The 13,060-nt window shown below is 31.5% G+C and overlaps 1 pseudogene; it reads left to right on the plus strand.

The window, feature by feature from the left end:
- Nucleotides 1-12,108: 12,108 nt before the first annotated feature.
- On the plus strand, nt 12,109-12,184 carry LOC131822808 (U4 spliceosomal RNA; annotated as a pseudogene).
- The last annotated feature ends 876 nt before the right edge of the window (nt 12,185-13,060 follow it).

The following is a 13,060-nucleotide window of genomic DNA, read 5'->3' on the forward strand; positions in this document are numbered from 1 at the left end:
CCCCATTTTTATTTCTGATAATAATTATTCTTTCTCTCTCCCTGTCTCACTCACTCTCTCTCTCTCTCCCTAGCCTTTCTGGAGGTTCATCATGTTTTACTAATTTTTTACAGGATCAGTTTTTAATTTGTAGGTATTCTTTTTTATTTAAAGATTTTATTTATTTATTTGAGAGAGAGAGATAGTTAGTGAGAGAAAGAGAGTATGAACAGGGGGCAGAGGGAGAAGGAGAAGAAGACTTTCTGGTGAGCAAGGAGCAGAAGTGAGGCTGGATACCATGACCCTGAGACCATGACCTGAGCCAAAGGCAGATGCTTAACCAACTGAGTTACCCAGTCCCCCTTGTAAGTATTCTTTATTGTACATTTATTTTATTTTCATTTGTATATGTTCTCATTTTTACTATCTTCTTCCTTGTAGTTGTGCTTACTTTTTTCTTTTAGAGAATGTTTCATGTGTCCCTTATGCTTTAATCATTTTTGCTTTTGTTCTATTTCTGTGCTTTAATTTTGATATTTTTACTGACCTATTGTTCATTTGAATTTCAGTTGTTATTTCTGTGTCTAACATGTCAATAGTCTATTTATTTATTAATTTCAAATATTGTTATTTTCACTTCTGTAATGTTTATTTAGCCTTTTTAGTATATTCAAATATTTTATAATATTATTTTCTTCTCTATTTTGTCCATTCTTTCCCTTATTATTTTAGACATATCATTTATATTATTTTGAAGTCCTTGTTTAAATATCTCTAATTCCTAAATCACCTCAAGTTCTACATGTATGACATGGTTTATCTTGAACATTACCTTAAATTTTGGCCATATTTTGTTGCCTTGTAATATGTCTAATGCTCTTTATTTTATATTGGACATTTTGAATAATTAACTATAGAACATGATGTTATCATCCCTCCTCAAAAAAGAAATTCTTTATTTTCTGTAACAGAAATTTGAGGCTGATCTCCTCAGTTTTGCCAGAAATGAACCTAGACCTGAGTCAAATTACCATTTAACAAGATTGCATTTTGTTCATCTTTAGGATGTGGTCTTCTAAGAATTTCATTTGAAACTTGTTAAGTCTTCTTTTCCTTAGCCCTGAAAGGCCATGGACAATTAATTTCAACTCTTCATAACATTTTCAGCAAAGCTGTTTAGCTTTCTTTGCCTTGTAGATTCAAAATTTAGTACAGATTTTTAGAGGGAACAGCTGTGTTTTGAGACTGTTCTCTTCCCTAATTCAGTCACTTCAACTCAGAGTGGGGTTCTAAAATCTCTACTCATTTCAATGTGACCCAACATAAGCATCCGCCAGAGGGGCAGTCTGTTTTCTCAGGCTTTCATTGGATCTATAATCATTATATAGCTACATGCCATCAGTATTACTTCTTTCCTCCTCTCTAGAGCTTTCATCTCTTGCATATTTGACTTTCATGGACAGTAGTATGATTTTTTACAGTTGACATTTTCAGAGAGATTTTAATATATAAAATAACTCATGTCTTATAGCAACATCTTCCTGTGGATCACAGGTGTACATCTTCTGTTTTATGTCCTTGATATTCACTGAGAACATATTTTGTGAAATGATCCATTTGCAATAGTATTGCAAGGTAAAAGTGATTTGATAAAACTCTATGAGAAAACTTATTGGTATTAATATATATCTGGAGCAAATATATAATTTCTTATTTGGAAAAGCAAGCATTATAAAGATATCATTCTATTGAAATATTAATTTAAAATTTAATTTGCATATAATTTAAAGATCATTAGAATTGTACCTTAAATTCCTAGTTCTAAACTTAAACACATTGTAGTTACCATAGATTTATTCTAACAGCCGGATAATCCTACTATTGAATAATGTGTGATCTACAAAACTGACCACTAAGTTATGTCACTGAATGACTGAGTAAAGTCATGTCTTAAGAAGTCCTGAGTAACTGGCACATTCCAGATGCATGGAACAAAAGGTGGGTATTATATCAGCCTTTTAAATGAATACTCAACTGCTATATTTTGTTCTTTAGTAGATAAACAAGGATAACATTTAGAGAGCAAGTAGAAGGGTTATATGTTATAGTAGTAAAGAAATTGTCAAGTATTTGGAAAAAATAAAGTAGATAAAGAATAGCTCAAGTTACATGGATATATGTGGAGGGGAGAGCTTATTGTGAGTATTTCTTCAAGCTTCTTAGGGAAATATCAATCAAAATCATGAGCTGAGTGTGAGGATATGTTAATTGGTAGTGGAGAGAGAAGAAATTATGAATAACTCAGCTATAAGAGTTCAGTAGTGAGTGGACAGCAAACATATAGGATGAATGCTGGACAAAAATGAAGATCTCAAGATCAATTATCATGAATTTAAAGTGAGACCTGCCAAAAGTGTTTTTTTTTTTTTTTTTTTTTTTTTTTGTTCAACTATGTTCAACTGCATGGGTGCAGACTAGAAATGCATGGAATACTGGATATAAGGTTTTATTTTATCTGTACAAGTATAATAAATTAAAATATAATGAAGCAAAGACAGACAAGGAAGTTGAGGATATATCTATGTATATAGTTATAATTACTAACTAAAATTTAAGCTTGTTAAGGAATGAAATGAGACTATGTTGTCAGTGAAAGATAAAGGATCAATAATCAATAGTAAGTCCAAATGTGAATCAAAAGCTTGTTGGAGTAAGATACTATAGGGAAGAAGATAGTTAGAGTTATATGACTGATATCAAGATTATGGAAGAATTTAATTGGCCATTGATCAAATAACTATATTATTTATCATATAATCTGGTACATCTTTAGTCACTGAATATATTCAGAGTATATTCACCAAAGATACTGATCTAAGGTAGATGACCAACCGTTGGAGTAAATGGGTGAATTGGGCAGTAAGAGGGCAAGAGGGAAAATATTTATGAAGGAAAGATTTGGCATGGCATAACCCACCAGTGATTAACATAGAATTATCTTGGAGATAGGGAATGAGCCCCCACCCCTCTGCCAAAAAACATCTCCAAAGAGGGTGGGAGAAAGTTTGGATTATTGGATGACTGTAACAAAGGCAAAAAGTGAATTGTGCAAAATTAAGAGCAAGAGGTGTCAGGGTTTTTTTGTTTCTTTGGTTGTTTTTTTAACATCTATGTACTCAGCATTTGTATTCTCCACTATACTTTAATTCAATGAATAAAATATTCTAATATCCATTGTTATAGCAATGACAAATGCCAAATATTGTAAGTGCTTAATTAATATTTGCTGAATAAATGAATCAATTAAATGAAACATTTCATATGAATATGTATTTTCCATGTGATGCCATCAATATGTTTGGATCAAACTGTAATGATGAAAATTATTTCCAAAGAGAGGCTATTATTATTATATGATGTGGATTCTTTTTTTTTTTTTTTTTTAAGTAGGGTCCATAGGGTCCATAGGGAACCCAATGCAGGGCTTGAATTCATGACCTTGAAATCAGAACCTGAGGTGAGATCAAGAGTCAGACTCTCAACAAACTGCAATCCATAACCCCATTATGGATTCGTTTTATTTTTTTTTAAGATTTATTTATTTGACAGACAGAGATCACAAGTAAGCAGAGAGTCAGGTGGGAATTGGGGGAGCCAGATGCAGGGCTCAATCCCAGGGCCCTGAGATCATGACCTGAGCCAGAGGCAGAGGTTTTAAACCACTGAGCCACCCAGGCACTTCTATGGATTCATGTTAAACGACAGACACATCTATTTATTTTTATCTCATAACTCTGGTACAAAAACATAGATTGTAACCACCTAATTAAAGAGGATCAACTTCAGGCATTACAATTGTTTTAAATGGAATTGCATTCATCTTGATAGAGTTAAGGGAAAGTATGGACAAAATGCAATCTATTAAGAGGTTCTTGCTACAGATTTTTGGTATAATACTGATGTCTAATAATTTTCAGATTTAGCAGTAAGCAACATCACTGTACAATTAACAGTGGTAAGCATAAGTCTTACCACATTAGTAATGGAAAGTGGCCTTCTCTTTCTTGAACTAGATAACCAGTAATAAAACAAATAAGAATATTTTCTTAATACTGCCAAGATTGCCTCTTCACTGGTTACATTTACCGAAAGAATTAGAAAGATGTGTTGCTTGTAATATTTTCTCTTGTTAAAGATTATGGCATTGGAACATGTGGGTATCTGACATTGTACTTAGGTCAACAGTTACTGTCTCCTTTGAGAACACAAATCCATCTCAAAAGGAAACAACTACTTTTCTTTGTATAGGTCAGGGATTACTACATTCATCAAACCAATATAAAAAAATAAAAAGGTTCTTACATCAAACTTCATATTTAACTGTTTCAAACTATATTCCTTAGAAAGTAAAGTCTCTCCTTGGATGAGGCTGGGTTACTTCAGAAGTGAAGGGGAAATTTATGAATGTCCCCTTGTACTTTCAGCTTTCATTTAACAAGAGAAACTTCTTAAGTCTGTTTCATGTGGATGCTTTGCATATTTGTGTTAAAATATTATATTGTTTGATGTCCTTTAGCAGCATTTGTTTTCATTTCCCTTACTCCTAGTGCTGAATGTTTAGTGATAGATAAGAGTGTCAAACTCGGATTTATCATAAATAAAGAACCAGTTCAGGCTGTTTATTTATTCTGATGTTGTTGGTTTATTGCCTATGAATTCTAAGAACTTGGTATATTTGATTTAAAATAGATGTAATTCATAAGATAAATGATATTTTTTCATAAACGTGAAGTTATATTGTTGAAGTTGAAGCAGATTTACTCTGACTCTGAAGAGATTAGAATTACACTTAGCAAGTAGAAGTTTCAGGAGCCTGATTTTAGCTCTATATAACAAATACTGCATGTGTGTTTTGATTTGATACTGAATAAAAAAGAAATGGGATGCTTTCTTTAATAGAGAGTTCTATGTTACTATATCTATTCTGCAGAGATGTATGGGAACACTAATAAATTCATGGTCAGAGCAGAGAATTTCAAAGCTTTCTTCTGAGTCTAACACTGTGTGAATTGTCTTCATTTAAATTAGGCTAATTACCTGTTAAGGAACTTAATACATTTAATTTGATTTTGCAGATTATATGAATAATGCTCATCTAATTTTCTGATAAAAAATCTAAACCCTTCTATCAGCTACCAAGATTGTTAATTTTATTGTATATGCCTTAATTCATTTGCCCACATTTTATTGCTGAAATGGGAGTAGATTTTTTTAAAAAATAACATTTTTCAATAGGCGTTAACATTTGCTTACCTTAAAGGACTAACCCCCTATTTGACCCAAATGAAACCTTAGTTTTAAAATTTGTATTTTCCTTCACATGTTTAATTTATTTTTTATTTTTTTAAATATTTTAAATATTTTATTTATTTATTTGACAGAGAGAGAGAGATCATAAGTAGGCAGAGGCAGGCAGAGCAAGAGAGGGAAACAGGCTTCCTTCTGAGCAGAGAGTCTGATGCAGGGTTCCATCCCAGGACCCTGAGATCATGACCTGGGCTCAAGGCAGATGCTTAACCATCTGAGCCAAACAGACACCCCCATATGTTCAATTTAAATAAAAAAAAATCTTTTAAAAATTGGTTCAATTACAAAAATAGGTCTTAAGAAACAGTAAAATAAGTCCAGAATAAGGAGAGCCCTTTTGCTCCTGTTGTCCTACTTCCTTGTTATTTAAGTGACTTTCATGTAAGGGGGTTTAACTTCTTGCATGCCCACTGGGATGCTATGATTCCATAAATCAAAGAACTATTACTGCTTCCAAGATGGCAATGTGTAGACTTCATCATATTGTTGAAGTTGACACACCTCACAATAGTCAGGCATTCTGTGAATCAGTGCTACCAAATCCCTATTCTTTAAATCATTGTTTAAGTAATCAACATTTTTTTCCCCTAAGTTCTAAGTCTTGACAGAAGTCCTAGACATAAAATCATTTACTTCAAAGAAGTTCCTTAATCAATCAAGGGATTTGATGACATGAACACAGTCCATTAATACCCTGTAAACTGATGAGAAAGTTGAGATCTTACCAGTGCTGTATTTCTTTTGCAAATCTTTATGGTTGTGTATCTTACAGAGGATAAAAACACTAAAATATATTGTTTGGGATTAAAATCACTCATTTTAATAATCAGGATTATTTCTTTTTAAAAGCATATTATTTGAATTTTCAGCCTCCAGTACACCAAAGGATAGTACAGATGCCTAAATATTCGAAAAGGTAAGTTTTCAAGTGTTAGAAAGGTAGGCAGTATTTGGAGCTTATCAGATTCAGCAGACTGCCAGACTAAGAAAGAAATATTAAAATGCTTCACAAAAGCAAAAATAGTAAATTGATTAGAGAAGTTACATTTTGGAATGGTAGCAATACAGTTTATTTTGTCAGTGGATGTTAAAGAATATCTTCTCTAAATGAACATATTCTGTTTTATTTTTCATATGAAATTAATAAAAAATTGACTTAAAATGTATTATAATTTGTTTTAGGCTAGACATTTTCATAGTGGAATGGTTAAAATATTGTAATTCCCTTAGTCATTATCAAGTTTTTTTACTACATCTGAGTGCTTCTATAGGCATTTTCATATTAATTTATGTATACTGCATTATTTGTTAATTCATGTATTAATAATTTTAAAACCATATTTAAATAAATTTGTTTATGTATTTATTTAACATTTACTTAATAGATTTATTTAATAATCCAGGATAATCAAGCATGAGCTCAGACTACAAGATACATGTATTGAAGTTCTGGCTAAAGGAAGAAAAGTTATTAACAATAAACCAGGAAAACCATAAAATAATTTTAAGCTTTATTCAGTTAGATCAAATGATTTATTTTATCTCTACAGTAAATACTTTAGAAGGTTTATATATTTGAACAAAGTTACCTTATCCAAATTTCTCACTTAGTGTGAGGTTGACAATCTTGGGCAGTAATTAGACCTCTCTCTACTTTTATTTCAGACTTTCCTTCTTTAGAATGGATATTTCAGGTATATGAAAATAACCAAAATAAGTAATATAAAAGTGACATGAAAATTCTGAAAAAAGGTATTTTTATTTAATTGAATTAATAGTTCCAGGTACCTAGAAACATTTTCCTACTATTTTTATTTCCATCATTGGTCCCACTTGTGTCAAAAAACATTTTAATCATCCATTTAAAGCCAGTCATTTTACTTAGATTGATAAATAAATACTCTGGCCCCTTAAAATGGAAGTAATGCAAAGTTAAGTGGCAAAAAGTATGGAGTGTTAAGGAGGAGGAAAAAAAAAAAAAGAGTTGGGGATAGTAACTCTATCCTGTTAGTGATTATTTTATACTTCAGGGATAAACATTTCCAGGGTTAAATAAACATGGTTTATTGCTCTGAATAAAAATACAGATCTTTACAGCACAAAAAGAAATTAGTCAAAATCTCCATCTGAATTTAATTGAGCATGATCCTGCCCAACTAGGTTCACTGAATATTGAAAAAGTCTCAGATATTCTAGATAATGAGTATAGTCAAACAGCTTATTAATTTTTTCAAGTTTTTATCTAAATTCCAGTTAGGTTTATTATTTTTTATAGTCAACATATGGAACCTAGCAACAATTAAACAAGAGGTATATGGTTCTCCTTGATTTCAAGGAAGTATTTTACTTAATTTTACTACAGGAAACTAGATTTTAATAAGTATTCTTCAAAATAGAAAAATGTCCCAATTTATTTTTTAAATCAGCATTTTACATCTATAAAGCCCTTTGCATTCATTGTAACAGTATTCAGGGTAAGATTCTATTGGATTATATTGTTGCTGTTGTTGTTACTTTTATGTTCTAGACAAGAGTAAAGGAAACACAGCAGAGATAAATTGTCTTAGTTCAAAGTCCTCTAATGTATTGATGTAAAAATCAAGGTAGTAAAATATAATTAAAGCTATAGTACAACTTTATATCTATGTAGTAACAGTTATATATCATAGTTGAGATTATGATCATAATAGAATATGGGGAAATAGGCATTACCATTTTGGCAACCTGGCATTATTTAGTAAATTGAACATGGATATATTATTTCATGAAACAATTTATCCAGTAGGAATATTTTTTCACATATTCACTATCAACTGTAACTAAATATGCTCATTAATTAAGGTTCTTGAGAATATTATTTGTAACACACAAAATGAAAATAACAAATGTTTAGCAGAAGGCTAATTAAATTCTTGATAACCAATCCATACTTCAAATGATTCTACTCTAAAGTAATAGTAATTAATAAATAACTCTACTATTGTAATATAAGGTCTTTAGGATCTATATGTTTTTCAAAATGTATTTACTTATTTTAGGGAAAGAGAACATGAGCAGAGGGTTAGGATGGGGCAGACTCCCAGTTGAGTGTGGAGCCCACCTACAGCTCTGTCTCAAGACCCTGGGATTATGACCGGAGCTGAAATCAAGAGTTGGATACTTAATCAACTGAGCCACACAGGAGACCCTTTAGGATGTATCATTAACTAAATTAAAAAGCATTATACCAAAAATGTGGATAGTACATTCCCACCTTGTAAAAATGAAACCTATAATTTATAGGCAAATGTTATGTACTAATACATATGACATTTTTGATGCTATTTATCTTATTTATCTTTTGAGAATGGAATTATGGGTCTAGGTTGGGAAGATGGTCCACATTTTTACATACATTTTTAACATTTAATTTTTAATAGGTGCAGGTTTTTATTTCATGACAAAAAAGGAGAAAATAATAATAATTTTAATAAAAGTGATTTAGTGTAATCATATGTTAAATACTGTACTAGCCCTTTATATTCAATGTAATCCTCAAAACATTCTGAGGAAGATAACATTATTACCCTGGTTATAAAGAAGAGGTGAAATAGAAGGACAAAAAAGTTAAATAACTAAACCCTATTAACTAGCCAGAAATGCTACCTGGAGAAGGTCAGGTATATATCATTCCCAAGTTTGTGCTTTTAAGTACTTCACGCAAATTTCACTAATCAAAATAATATTTAATGCGGAAGAATAGATCTAGTTCATATGACAAATTCCTGACCTACTTTTCATATGACCTTACTTGCCTTATGCTTAAACAGAGAAGGAACAAATGATTTTGTATAAATTAGAGCTAAATTAGCATCCAGGGAAATTCTTTCTTTTTTTTTTTTTTTTTTTTTGTCTATAAGTGTAATCTGAATATTTAGTTCTTTTAAGAGAGATAGAAAAGGACCATTTTTGGCTTACAAATATAAGGTTCTCTTATTTCTAGCATGACCTGTGAAATGTCTTCATTTGTATCCTTACGTCTTTCCAATCCTAGTGCAAAGAGCTCAATACATGTTGATCCTAAAACAAGTAATCATTTTAAATATAAATTATTTTTATTTTCTCTATAAAAGACAAACATTTTGACATATTCATCTGTTCTTTAAAGCTTATCTTAGTAGTGGAAGCATCTGTGAGAAAACCAAACAGCTGTGAATCCAAATATAGAAACAGATTCAGTCTTTGCAGCATAAAGGTTGGAAATGTGCTGCTGCTCAACACCGGAAACTATAAATGACAGTGCTAAATGTTAGAGAAATAGCAATTTTAGAAATTCAACTTAATGCTAATTTATCTCACAGGGAGATGTTTATTATTCATAGTTGCATATTTTTCACTGTATTTTTCTAGTGTGAATATGTCCACATGTGACTTATGCTTCAAAAGAAAAACTGATGAAAGATATATTTAGTTTTTATTTCATTCTTTTTAATAGATATGATCTCGTAGAGCACAAAAATTCTACTTTTTAAATAGTAAGAGAAGAGCAAAGTTTAAGGAAATTTCAGCTAAAACAGTCCAATTAATGTGAACATATAGGAAAACAAATTTCCTGAGGAAAAATATTTTGTTTTTTTTCCCTGAAAATAGGGTTGTACCCATTTCTCACTTTCTTTTATAGTCAACATAATCCCATTTGAATTAAATTCAGAGTTAAGATTATATGAAAAGAATTTGCTTACAAAAATCCAATTATATTTATTGTGCTATATTTGCTAAAATAGAAAAATTTATCTGTATATTTCAACAATGGAAATTGAAATAAAACTGTGTTAATCAATTTAAGAAAGTCATTAATCAAACACCTTGTTTTGCCAATCATTCAGATTTTTTGACATTTCTCTATAGACGTGATAATGAACATCTGGTTTTATATTGTTAATGAGTGTGAAATGATACTGAATTTCTTTTTCCCTAGGACTTCTATGTCATTTTCCTATCCCCATTAGAGAATAAACACATAAAAGTACAGCTATTTGTAATGCAGACATTAATGTGAAATAGTCACAGTACAACTTCTTAGTGTTGTCAGTACTGGTGTATTTTTCAGATGTGTAATAATTCTTACAGATTTAATACATGTGACTACCAAAAAAGTTGCTAAAATGAAATCAAGGGACTTAGAACAATAGAGTACCAATATATTACACATTTTTAGTATAGAAATTGTACTAACAGAGAGGATCCTTTAATAAAGTTATGAAAAAAATTGGAATTTTAATTAAAAATATTTGATTATGCCTTTTCATGGAAGAGGAATGCTATTACAAACATATCTATTGGGTAATAAGTTTATTAAGGAGAGTAAAGAAAAGAATGTAGAATAAATAAATTAAATTTCATTGAACATCCCGTGCTTTATATGCCTGAACACATGGCATTTATTTCATATTTTATAATTTAAAAATAAGGAAATTTAGGTAACATGAAATTAAGTTTCTTGCCCATGAACACATAAGCCATGAAAGGATTTTACCCAGCTCTATTCAATTTCAAAGCCCTTTTTTTTTCTCATTTCTATTGAGAGCGCATATTAAGATAGCATGGATTCCAAGAAGAGACAAACACAAAACAAACACGAAAAAAGGTTTACAAACAGTCCAAGGGTGTGTCACTATTTAAAATATAGTAAAATTATTGTTATACATTGGAGAATGGTTCGGTAAATGCTGTTATAAATTTAGTCAGCCCAGTATTTTCTTAAAATATGATCGAGACCCGTATGTAGAAGGTCCACGGGGGGGGGGGCGGGTCTTAGAATCGCATTCTGTGTCCTACACTAGATCTATTAATTAAAATCTTTGTTACTGAAATGTGGTCATTTAGAGATGATAAAAGTAATTCTCTAATTCACTATTTAAATGCAAACACACACAAATAAACAAGAACTCGTTGTCCATCAATACTAATGAATTACTGTAAATTATTAACTTTGTAATTCTGGATAAAACCTTAACAGTCTATGAAATGTTTTTTGAATGAAATAAATAATGGCACTGAATTTATAGTAAGCTACTTAAGTAAAAATGTACATGCAAGCTTGATTATAAAAATTTTATATTTTATGTATGAATGCATGAAGCATGATTCATAAACATAATAGATATATGTTATATTCTTATATTGTAGTAGTTAGTCTGATTGAGGTGATCTTTCTCTGGCCCTTGATAAAAGCTTAATAGACAATCTTATGGTCACTTAAAAATCTCTGGGGGGAGGGGGTTTGGGAGAAGGGGGTGGGATTATGGACATTGGGGAGGGTATGTGCTTTGGTGAGTGCTGTGAAGTGTGTAAACCTGGTGATTCACAGACCTGTACCCCTGGGGATAAAAATATATGTTTATAAAAAAAAATTTAAAAAAATCTCAAAACAGTCTCAATCAGAAATCCAGTCCAAGATATTAAGCAACACTTCAATCGACAAGTGAAACCAAGTCTACAAAATAAAGCCAAAGTTGAAAAGAACCCCATAACTAGGAAAGAAGAATGTGGTGGGCTTTTTCTTTTTTTACTCTGATGTGATGCATATAGATCTACATGAAGTGTCAGTGCCTTTGGAGCTTTCCTCTGGGAATGGAGAAACAGAAGAAGTAATAGGGATTTTCTTGTCTGTGGATGGATTTCTGCTCTTTGGGTCTGGCAATATTTAAAGTTGATTTTTCTAGTAAATAGGTGAAGACATGGAGTGGGAAGGCCTTAAGTGGAAGGGAGAGCTGAAATATGAGCTTTGCGCAGTGGCAGTATCGTAGCCAATGAGGTTTATCCGAGGCGCGATTATTGCTAATTAAAATATGAGCTTTCATCTTGGCCTGGAAAGAATCATGTTAGTCAAAGCTTAGCTTCTACTGCATAGGGAATAAGTTCATGCCTGCTTGCCTTGTAAGAAGCAACACCTGCCTCTGTGACCAGCCAACATGTTTGGCCAGGGACTGAAGCATTTCCCAGGACTTGGGATTTTTTGTGCTCAAACCAGAAAAGTCCCAGACAAGGTGGGAAAATTAGCCACCCTGCTTTTAAGTCTAGAGCATTTAATTATTTTAAGAATTAAATCTCTTGTTTGGAAATCTAAAAATAAATAAGTAAAGGCATGAGAAAAACAATTATTTTACATGCTTTCAATCAAGCTCTCTAAGTAATGTCAAAGAAGCAGCCCTTAATAAGTTTTGGAATTATAAGGAGGCAAGAAAGGGGAATGAGGTGTTTAAAACAACAACAACAACAAAAACAAAACAAACAAAAAAAAACAGGCTCATCCAGGCATCTGTGCCCTCAAACAAAACAAAACAAAACAAAACAAAAACCCCAAAAGTACTAATTTGTTTTTCAAATATTGATTCTTTAAAAATTTTGAAGTTGGAAAATAGCCAAGTAATAGAAAATCAATTTACTTTTATTATTATTTATTTATTCACTCAGCCACTTATTTATTTATTTATTTGTAATTCAGTATATAGAAAACTATCTTACACATGCTTTGATATATAATGTCTATAGTACTGTTACATAAGAGAGAAATGATAGGGGCACCTGAGTGGCTCAGTCGGAAGCGTCTGCCTTCGGTTCAGGTCATGATCCCAGGGTCCTGTGATGGAGCCCCAGGTCAGGTTCCCTGCTCACCAAGGAGTCTTTTTCTCCCTCTCCTTCTACCTTTCACCCCTCTCATGCTCTCTCTCTC

This window comes from Mustela lutreola, chromosome 1 (assembly GCF_030435805.1).
Source record: "Mustela lutreola isolate mMusLut2 chromosome 1, mMusLut2.pri, whole genome shotgun sequence".
Classification (NCBI taxonomy): domain Eukaryota; kingdom Metazoa; phylum Chordata; class Mammalia; order Carnivora; family Mustelidae; genus Mustela; species Mustela lutreola.